A 9,005-nucleotide genomic window follows, 5' to 3' on the forward strand; every position below is an offset into this window, starting at 1 on the left:
TTTGAAAAGGGTCAAAATTATGTATTAGAGTTAAAGAAATAGTCACTCAAAACTCAATGGATGAGTTTGGTAGTGAATTAGATGTGTCTGAAGGGAGAATTAGCCAGACTGCTGCACAAATAGAAATTAAGCAATAGAAATTAAATGCAGCACAAATAGATTGTCTTAATTTGGTATGTGTCCCACTGCAGTTAGATAATGAGAAAACAGACTGAGGAACAAATAATATTTGAACAGATAATGTTGGAGTCTTTCCAAAATGATGAAAAACACACGTACCCCAAATTCAGGGAGCATAAGTTCTGAACACAATCAATAAAATAAATTCCACTAAGGTGCATCAGATTGAAAGAAATCTGGCGGAAGAGTGTCATGAGATAAAATTGGAGATGTAGGCAGGGGTCAGATCAAATAGTGTTTGGTTTTAAGTGGAGGACTGATAGTATGTCATTTGCATTTTTGACAGTTCGTTCCAGCAACACCATGAAGAACAAATTGTTAGGACCCAGAGTGGGAGCAAGAACAATAATCTAGGCCAAAGATTATAGTGGCTAAATAAATTTGATGTGATGTGACCTAACTTGAGATGTCTTTGGGGGACAAATGAAGGTCATGAAATCCAGAAATAAAGAGTAGTTAATTCTCACGTGGAAAATTTTGACAAAAGGAAAATAAGAAGGGAAGAAGCTGGGCAAGTGATTTCTCTTTCCTTTTTCCTCCTCACAGGCTGTTAGGTCAGGGTTTCTCGGTGCAGCCTGACCACAGACATTCCTTGTATTGAGCAGGTGCATCTATCCACCCACCTGCTTTGACATGCCAGCTCATTGTGAAAAGTAGTGGCTTTTAGAACATTTAGCCTCAATGCTTAAACTATAACTTTTCTGTCTTTTTTTTTAAGATTTTATTTTTAAGTAATCTGTACACTCAACGTGGTGCTTGAATTTGCAACCCTGTGATAAAGAGTCACATGGTCTTACTGACTAAGCCAGTCAGGCATCTCTACACCTTTTATTTCTAAGGCTACGGTCAGTATGTGGGAGATATATAAAGTCTTCCTAAAACACAGAGGTAAGTTATTACTAAAACTGAAACTATGAAAAGTCTATAAATAATAGATGAGCTCAGATAGTTATATGAGTAAATTCACCCCAAGCAATACTCAATAAATGGGTGATTTATTAATTGAGAAACTCTAAAATTCTAATCAAAACATAATTTTTAGCATAAAACACTAGAAAAATGTAAACTATTGTTATCGTCGTCACCAGTAGAAAATACAGAAAAAATGACTTTTTAAAGAAAACTTCGTATCTGTTATGGAGGTAGGCCAGGGGGACCTAGAAAGAAACAATTTAACATGAGCATTTCAGATCACCTTAGACTGCACCTGAATAGGTCTGGGGATAGGCCTTAAATAATTCGAGAGAGTCCTCTTCTTCTTTGTTAGCACTCTGTTATACTTTTATGGGAATTAGTGCTTATCAAAGGAGGAAACACTGAATCAGTCTGCTAAAGAGATGTACTTTGGTAATGAGGTAGGCTAGATAAGGCGTAGAATTAGTAAATTGTATGTTTCCAGTTCACACTTTTCAGTAAAATGCAGTTTTGGAATCCCCACATAAGGCTTAATCTATGGATTAATGATGAAAAGCAATGTCTTGTTATGGTCTGGATCCAATTTGGTTTTGACACATAATGCGTGTTTATTAAAAAAAATATATGACCAACACAACCGAAGCCACGACATTCACCATATGTCACTAAAGTCAGCAGAAATGCAGAGTATTACACTGTATCACTGCTCACCGAGCTCATTTTGACAACCCCCAACTGGATCAGAATTCTCAAAGGGTGTGGTCTGTTCCTCGCCTGAGAACACTCCTACTGTGAATGGTAAATCACAGGCACTCAATAAGTATTTGTTGACTGACTTAGTGACTTCACCTGTCATCTTGATTTACCTTCAGAATAAATAATTTAAATGACATAAATAATTTCTTGGCACTAAAGTGAATCTCAGCAATGCTGATAAGGCACATATATACATGCTGGTGAATTCACCTTTTCACAAGTTCACAATTACATTAGACTTTCTTATGACTTTTTCTAAATCATTGCTACACCCATCTTCCTATCTGCCCGTGAGCAGCCCCACTCCCCTCCTCCACATCCTGACACACATGGAGTCACACATTTGCCCTAATTACATACTAAGTGTTTCTTTAATAATTTTTCAGAGGAGTCAAAATTCCTTCTGTTTAGAGTAAGCTTCTTTCTTTAGTTTAAAGCAGCAGATATTCCATGGTCTTCCCAAGACTGGATTAAATATCCTGTTGAATAGTCTGCTTACTGAATTTCTGTGCACACTTCTCTTTTGAGGCACACACAGTCCTAGATCAGAGGCTCTGAGCTGTTTCTCCTTTCTTGCCTTTTATGGTCTCACTAAATCTCTCTTATTATTGCCTTCTGAAACCTCCCAGTTTCTCAACCTACTCACATTCTAAAAACTTTTTGTCTTAAAATTCTGAATTTCCAGCCTTATAATCCCACTCCAAAACGATCTGCACATCTCTTATACACTGTTTATACTAATATTAGGACAATTTAGTACATTTAATTTAGTGCAATTAGTACTAAATATTAAAATTTAGTACATTTGAAATCCAACCCCATATTTGGCTTTAGTTTGTGTCCGGGGCTCTGGATGACTCCTGATCCACATCTACATTGTCACCAGGAGAGGAATAGGGAAATGGCTGTGCAAAGATTATACACAAAATAAATATTTCCAATCAAGAGTCTGGCCAAATGATGACACAGCTTACATCAGTGATTTAGGGGGGAGATTGTGTCTGCATTAACAACATGTCTTATGAAAGGCAAAATAAGTTTAGGCATCAAATGACTCCATTCCATTTTTATTTTTATTTTTATTTTTATTAGTAGGCTTCACACCCAGTGTGGAGCACAACATGGGGTTTGAGCTCACAACCCTGAGATGAAGACCTGAGCTGAGATCAAGAGTCAGATGTTTAAGCAACTGAGCCCTCAAGTGATTCCATTCTAGTTCTGGATTTGCGACCAACCAACTGGATGAGTTTTCACAGTCATGTAAGCTTTATGAACCTCGGTTTTCTAAAACGGGAAATATATTGGTGAAGGGTGAAAACTGAATTCAACTTCACTGGCTCTGACACTCAGACAGTATTTTTCTTGGGAATCACCTACTCAGAGACTATGGAAAAGGCAGGGACTATTCATTTATGAAGAAAGTGTGATTTGATGGGGAGGCCACAGACTTGAGAGCCTGCTGCCTGGGCTGCAATCTCATTTCTGCCCTCCACCTGCTGATCTAGAGTGAAGCTGTTTACCTTCTTTCAGTCTCAATTGTGCACCTGTACAACAAGAATAATGCTTGCCTCATAGGATTGTTCTGAGTGTTGAGCGACAGTATGCAAGTGACATGTGCATAGTAGATCCTCCATAAATGGTAGTTTTCCTTTTTGTTTGTTTGTTTGTTTATTTTTTATTTTTTGGTATTTTTATTTATTTATTTATTTATTTATTTATTTTTATTTTTTTTAATTTTTTAACGTTTATTTATTTTTGAGACAGAGAGAGACAGAGCATGAACGGGGGAGGGTCAGAGAGAGAGGGAGACACAGAATCGGAAGCAGGCTCCAGGCTCTGGGCCATCATCAGCCCAGAGCCCGACGCGGGGCTCGAACTCACGGACCGTGAGATCGTGACCTGAGCCGAAGTCGGACGCTTAACCGACTGAGCCACCCAGGCGCCCCTGGTATTTTTATTTAATGTATTATTTTTTTAATTTACATTCAAGTTAGTTAGCATATAGTGCAACCATGATTTCAGGGGTAGATTCATTAATGAATCTTTTCATTACCCATTTAGCTCATCCCCCCTCCCACAACCCCTCCAGTAACCCTCTGTTTGTTCTCCATATTTAAGAGTCTCTTATGTTTTGTCCCCCTCCCTGTTTTTAGATTATTTTTGTTTCCCTTCCCTTATGTTCATCTGTTTTGTATCTTAAAGTCCTCATATGTGTGAAGTCATATGATATTTGCCTTTCTCTGACTAATTTCACTTAGCATAATACCCTCTAATTCCATCCACATAGTTGCAAATGGCAAGATTCCATTCTTTTTGATTGCCGAGTAATACTCCATTGTGTGTGTGTGTGTGTGTGTGTGTGTGTGTGTGTGCATGTGTGTGTGTATGTATATATATATGTAAATGGTGGTTATTCCTAATGCTGTTGTTCTACTTACTGATTTGAGGAGGAGATAGCATTTGGGTGACTCAAAAGAGAAATCAGTGAACTAATGCCATAGACCTACTAATATGTATACTAATATACATACTAATAAAGAATTTAGTAACTGGTAGATTGTTAAAAAGTGTCCAATACAAAAAGCTTAAAGCAAAAATGGAAAATCCCCCTCTTCAACCCTACAGGACCACTGCCATGTATGTCTCTGTCCAAATTTTTTCCAAGTGTGAAATTATATGCACTAAATATAATTGCTCTAATAAAAGCCATACCATGTTATATACACTGTTAGATAAAATATTTAAATGGTGAGTGGGAAGGAACAATGACTATTCTTTGGTTTAATAAGAAAACAAGCAGCTTTGCGGGAAAATATTAGTTATGAACAAAGTGGAAAGGAGACATCTCCACTTTACTCCAATTCGTTTTACAAGAATTCTCTGGGATTATTTTTATTAGACATTATTCATAATATTTTTTAAAAATTTTTTAATGTTTATTTATTTTTGAGAGAAAGAGACAGAGCGCAAGCTGGGGAGGAGCAGAGAGAGAAGGAGACACAGAATCTGAAGCAGGCTCCAGGCTCTGAGCTGTCAGCACAGAGCCCGACACAGGGCCCGTACTCATGAACCACAAAATCATGACCTGAGCCAAAGTCAGATGCCCAACTGACTGAGCCACCCAGGCACCCCTATTCACAATATTTTAAAAGAAACATGTAAAGCTTCACAACTAAAAACCATTATTAAAATATTCATGTTGCTTGGGTGAAGTAACATCATATACTCATTGTCTAATTTGCATTAAGTTTTCTAAGTGTGGGTAACAAATAAATATGAAAATACCTCTTCCAGATGCTACCAGGCACTTTTCCTGCAAAACCACTTACTTTCAGCAGCATAACAAAGTTTTGCAAGCACAGAGGATGGTTGGAAAAGGATATAGATTCTCTGCTGTTATTTGTTACACTGAGTGCAAACTGACCTAGTTATGGTTGCTATGGATACCATAATTTTGAATTTAATAATATTCTCTGAAGGAGTAGTAATACAGATCTACAAAATGCTGAGCCCAATCTGAATCCCAGACTTGAAAGGTGAAAAAACTGCATCAGAGAGGCCGAATGGTCTATCCTGTGCCAAGAGAGAAATCAGAAGATTCATAGAGAAATCTTAGATTAACGAGGCTGACATCTCTGATTAGCCGAGTGCCAAAGCTTTTCAGAGTCACTCAGTCTGTAAAATATGCTTCTTAGCTCAAGTGATTCCCACGAGTCCTGTGGCACTCATGAAAAACACGCCCTTTCTTCTACAACTAGTGATTCCATCTCCAGACTCAAAAAGCACAAACATCTACCTAGAGTCAACGTGCTGAGCTCTTATGACAAAACAGTTTCGGCGCAAAAGAAAACCGAGTAAAATGAGAAAAGAATGCCTTGGAGGTAGAAGAACAAAGGATCAATTCTTTTAACTGAGTCTCTAGGATCATTCAGTGGCTATATGAGAATGCAGCATATAGTCTTGCATATAAAACATGGTACAATGACACGCAAATTTAAATATTCAACCGTAATATTAAGATTTTATTTTTCAATAATGTTTCTGAATTATTCCTAAGTACAATAAAAGAAATAAGAAGCTGGCTGCTTGCAACTAAAATAAAAAGTACCCCTAGTTCTATCTCCTACTTAGGAGCCAGTTAGCTACAATGAGGTCCAAATTTGGGGAAGTAAAGGTGAGAGAAACCGGAGAGAGGGAGCAATGAAAATAGTCTTCTCATTTCTCCCTGGGAAATAAGAATAGTTCATCTCCTGTATCAATTGTTTTGACCCAAGTTGCTGTTCCACTGGAATAACTGTCAAATGAGTTCTGGAAGATCATGAACTATTAGAAATTGAATCCAATGCTCTGATTTGTATATTAGCATCATTAAATAGATAGTTTTCAAAGATTCCAATGGCACCTTTTCTTGCTTACGTAGCTGGTTTTGATCATAGGCTATCCCATGCACTTACAAGGGTTCTTCCATTTCTGAAGATCAATTTCCCCCCACACCCCGACAACCTTGAAAATCTTGTAATGGATGATTCATTACAGCTGAGACAAAGGCCCAAATATGATCATACGTCATTGCTAAAATTACTTCAGTCAAGGGGATAAAAACATCAGAAGGTTTACCGCCTTCCAAACCTCAGCTCCCATCCATTGTTTGCTGACAGGATTATTATGCTGCTGCTTGGTCAGTGCATTAACAGAAATTGTTGCTTTCAGGAAGCATAGCAGCAAATATAAAAACACAGCTACAAGATAGCAGGGCCACTAAGAACAATTTGCAGTTGAATAGGAAGCTCTCAAAGCTGGCTTTATGGTCATTTCACAGAAGCATTAATGACTTCATCTTTGAGGAAGTAATATTCTCTGCTTTTCTCTTTTGCTTCCAGATCTATATCCTCCTTTCCCAGGAAAGGAGATCCTAATCAGAGACAGAGCAAAAAGAACACTGCAGCTTGCAACTCAGCCTCTCCCCATAAATTAGTAGGCTGCATAAGACCTTAAGCTGCTGTGTCTGACCCCCACAACATTTATTGATTTCGTATTGCTAGTCATGAGGGTTTCAAGGCAAATAGCTTGGAGAGCTTACAGTCTACCAAGTCACAGAATATACAGAGCTCCCTCTGCTGTGATAGAGGTATGACACTATGTGGTCTCAGAGGAGGGTGGGAATGACTGTTCTCAGGGACAGAAGGTAAGTGTCTCAGAGGGGACATTTAAGCGGGTCTTGAAGGATGAGTAGGAATTCACAGGGTGGGAAGCAGTATTCCAAGTAAAAGCAACAGCTTGAATAAAATCAATCCTAAAAGAGAAGAGAATATGGAGTATGTGATGAGTATATGAGTGAGGTTGCATTTTCCATAGATAGTCACAGCAATTTCTTCCATCCTATAAGCTCTTCTTACAATGGCACTTTTTTTTTTAGTTTATTTATTTATTGTGTGTGAGAGAGAGAGCATGTAGAGGGACAGAGAGAGAGGGAGAGAGACAGAATCCCAAGCAGACTCCACACTCAGCAGAGAGATTGACTTGGGGCTTGAACTCATGAACAGACCATGACCTGAGCCGATATCAAGAGTTGGATACTTGGGACTCCTGGGTGGCTCATTCGGTTAAGCATCCGACTTCGGCTCAGGTCATGATCTTGCTGTTCACGAGTTGGAGCCCCGCTTCAGGCCCTGTGCTGACAGCTCAGAGACTGCAGCCTGCTTCAGATTCTGTTTCCCTCTCTCTGCCCCTCCTCTGCTCATGCTCTGCCTCTCTCTCTCTCTCTCTCTCTCTCTCAAAGAAATAAACATTAAAAAAATAAAGAGTTGGAAACTTAACCCACTGAACCACCCAGCCACCCCACAATGTCACTTTAATACTCATCCCATTGAAAAGGTGGGGTCAGTTTTGCCTTACCTTCAATCTGGGTAGGCTTTGAGACTACGGTGGAAGTGATACTAAGTGAGTTCATAGGATTGGCCATAAAAGAGGATGTGGTTTCTGCCTGGTTCCCTTGAGACCCTCCCCCTTGTATCCCTGAGCCATGATTTCAGCAGTCTGACTTCCCTAAGGCTGCCATACTGTGAAGGAGGCCCAAACTAGCCCACATGGAGAAACCAAAGAGGCCCTGAAAGCGTATGAAAAGAGGCAGCTGCCCCAACCAGCAGCTATTTCAGCTTCAGCCAACGTCCACCTACAACCACCTGGGAGACCTGAATCAGAACTGCTTAGCTGAGCCTTTCCTGAGTTCCTGATCCACAGGGACTGTGAGAGCTACTGCAATGATAATCATTGCTTTAAGCAACTAACTTTTCCGGGGTGATTTGTTATTCAGCGATCAATAACTAGAACAGCAAGTAATTGGAAATGAAACTGGACAGTCTGAGGCCTAGAGAATATTTGGATTCCCTTCTACATGCGGTGGGAAACAATCCATCAAGCTTTTTAATCTAGAGAATGACATGATCTGATTTACGGTTTAGAAAGGAAATTCAAGAGGCCTTGGGCAAGATGAATTGGAGTAGAGAGACACGGGAGACAAGGAACACACTTGCAGGAGTTCTCTGACTTTGTACCTAAAAATCACTCGAGATGTTGATAAAATTTCAGATCCCTCAGATTCAACTCCCCCCAAAAAGATAAGTAATGGGGAATTGTTCCTACATGCCTTAGACAACAGAAAAGCACATTTGTGGTGTACTTGCTGTATATCAGGCAGTTTGCTAGGCACTTTGGGTACAGCAGAAGACCATGGGCGTTCCTACAAGAGAGGCCTGAGTCTGTCCTTAACTCCATCATTTACTAGTCATGTGGTCTAGGGAAAATCCCTTCGCTTCTCTGAACCTGTGTCGGGATCCGTAACACAGGGATAGGAGTCTACCTTCATTGCTATTTTGCCTAAGTGTAATCCTTACATATAGTAACTGCTCAGGAATAATACATTATTGCACACTTTCTCAGAAATGTCATTCACACATCGCTCAACTGCCCTACCTCCTTTAACAGACTTGCCCTCATTTGAACTCTACCTTTACCACTTTACTGAAGCTCCTTCTGAAAAGTTTAGAAATGACCAACTCTGTGCCAAATTAAAGAATTCTATTTTCATCTTGTCTGGCTTTTCAGTAGACCGACCACCCTTGGATTTTGGAAAAAGCTGCCTCCAGCCCTGTAAT

This window comes from Lynx rufus, unplaced genomic scaffold, assembly GCF_022079265.1.
Source record: "Lynx rufus isolate CCGP_SWC_20201006 ecotype Redwood Valley unplaced genomic scaffold, mLynRuf1.p SCAF_3, whole genome shotgun sequence".
In the NCBI taxonomy this organism is placed as follows: Eukaryota; Metazoa; Chordata; class Mammalia; order Carnivora; family Felidae; genus Lynx; species Lynx rufus.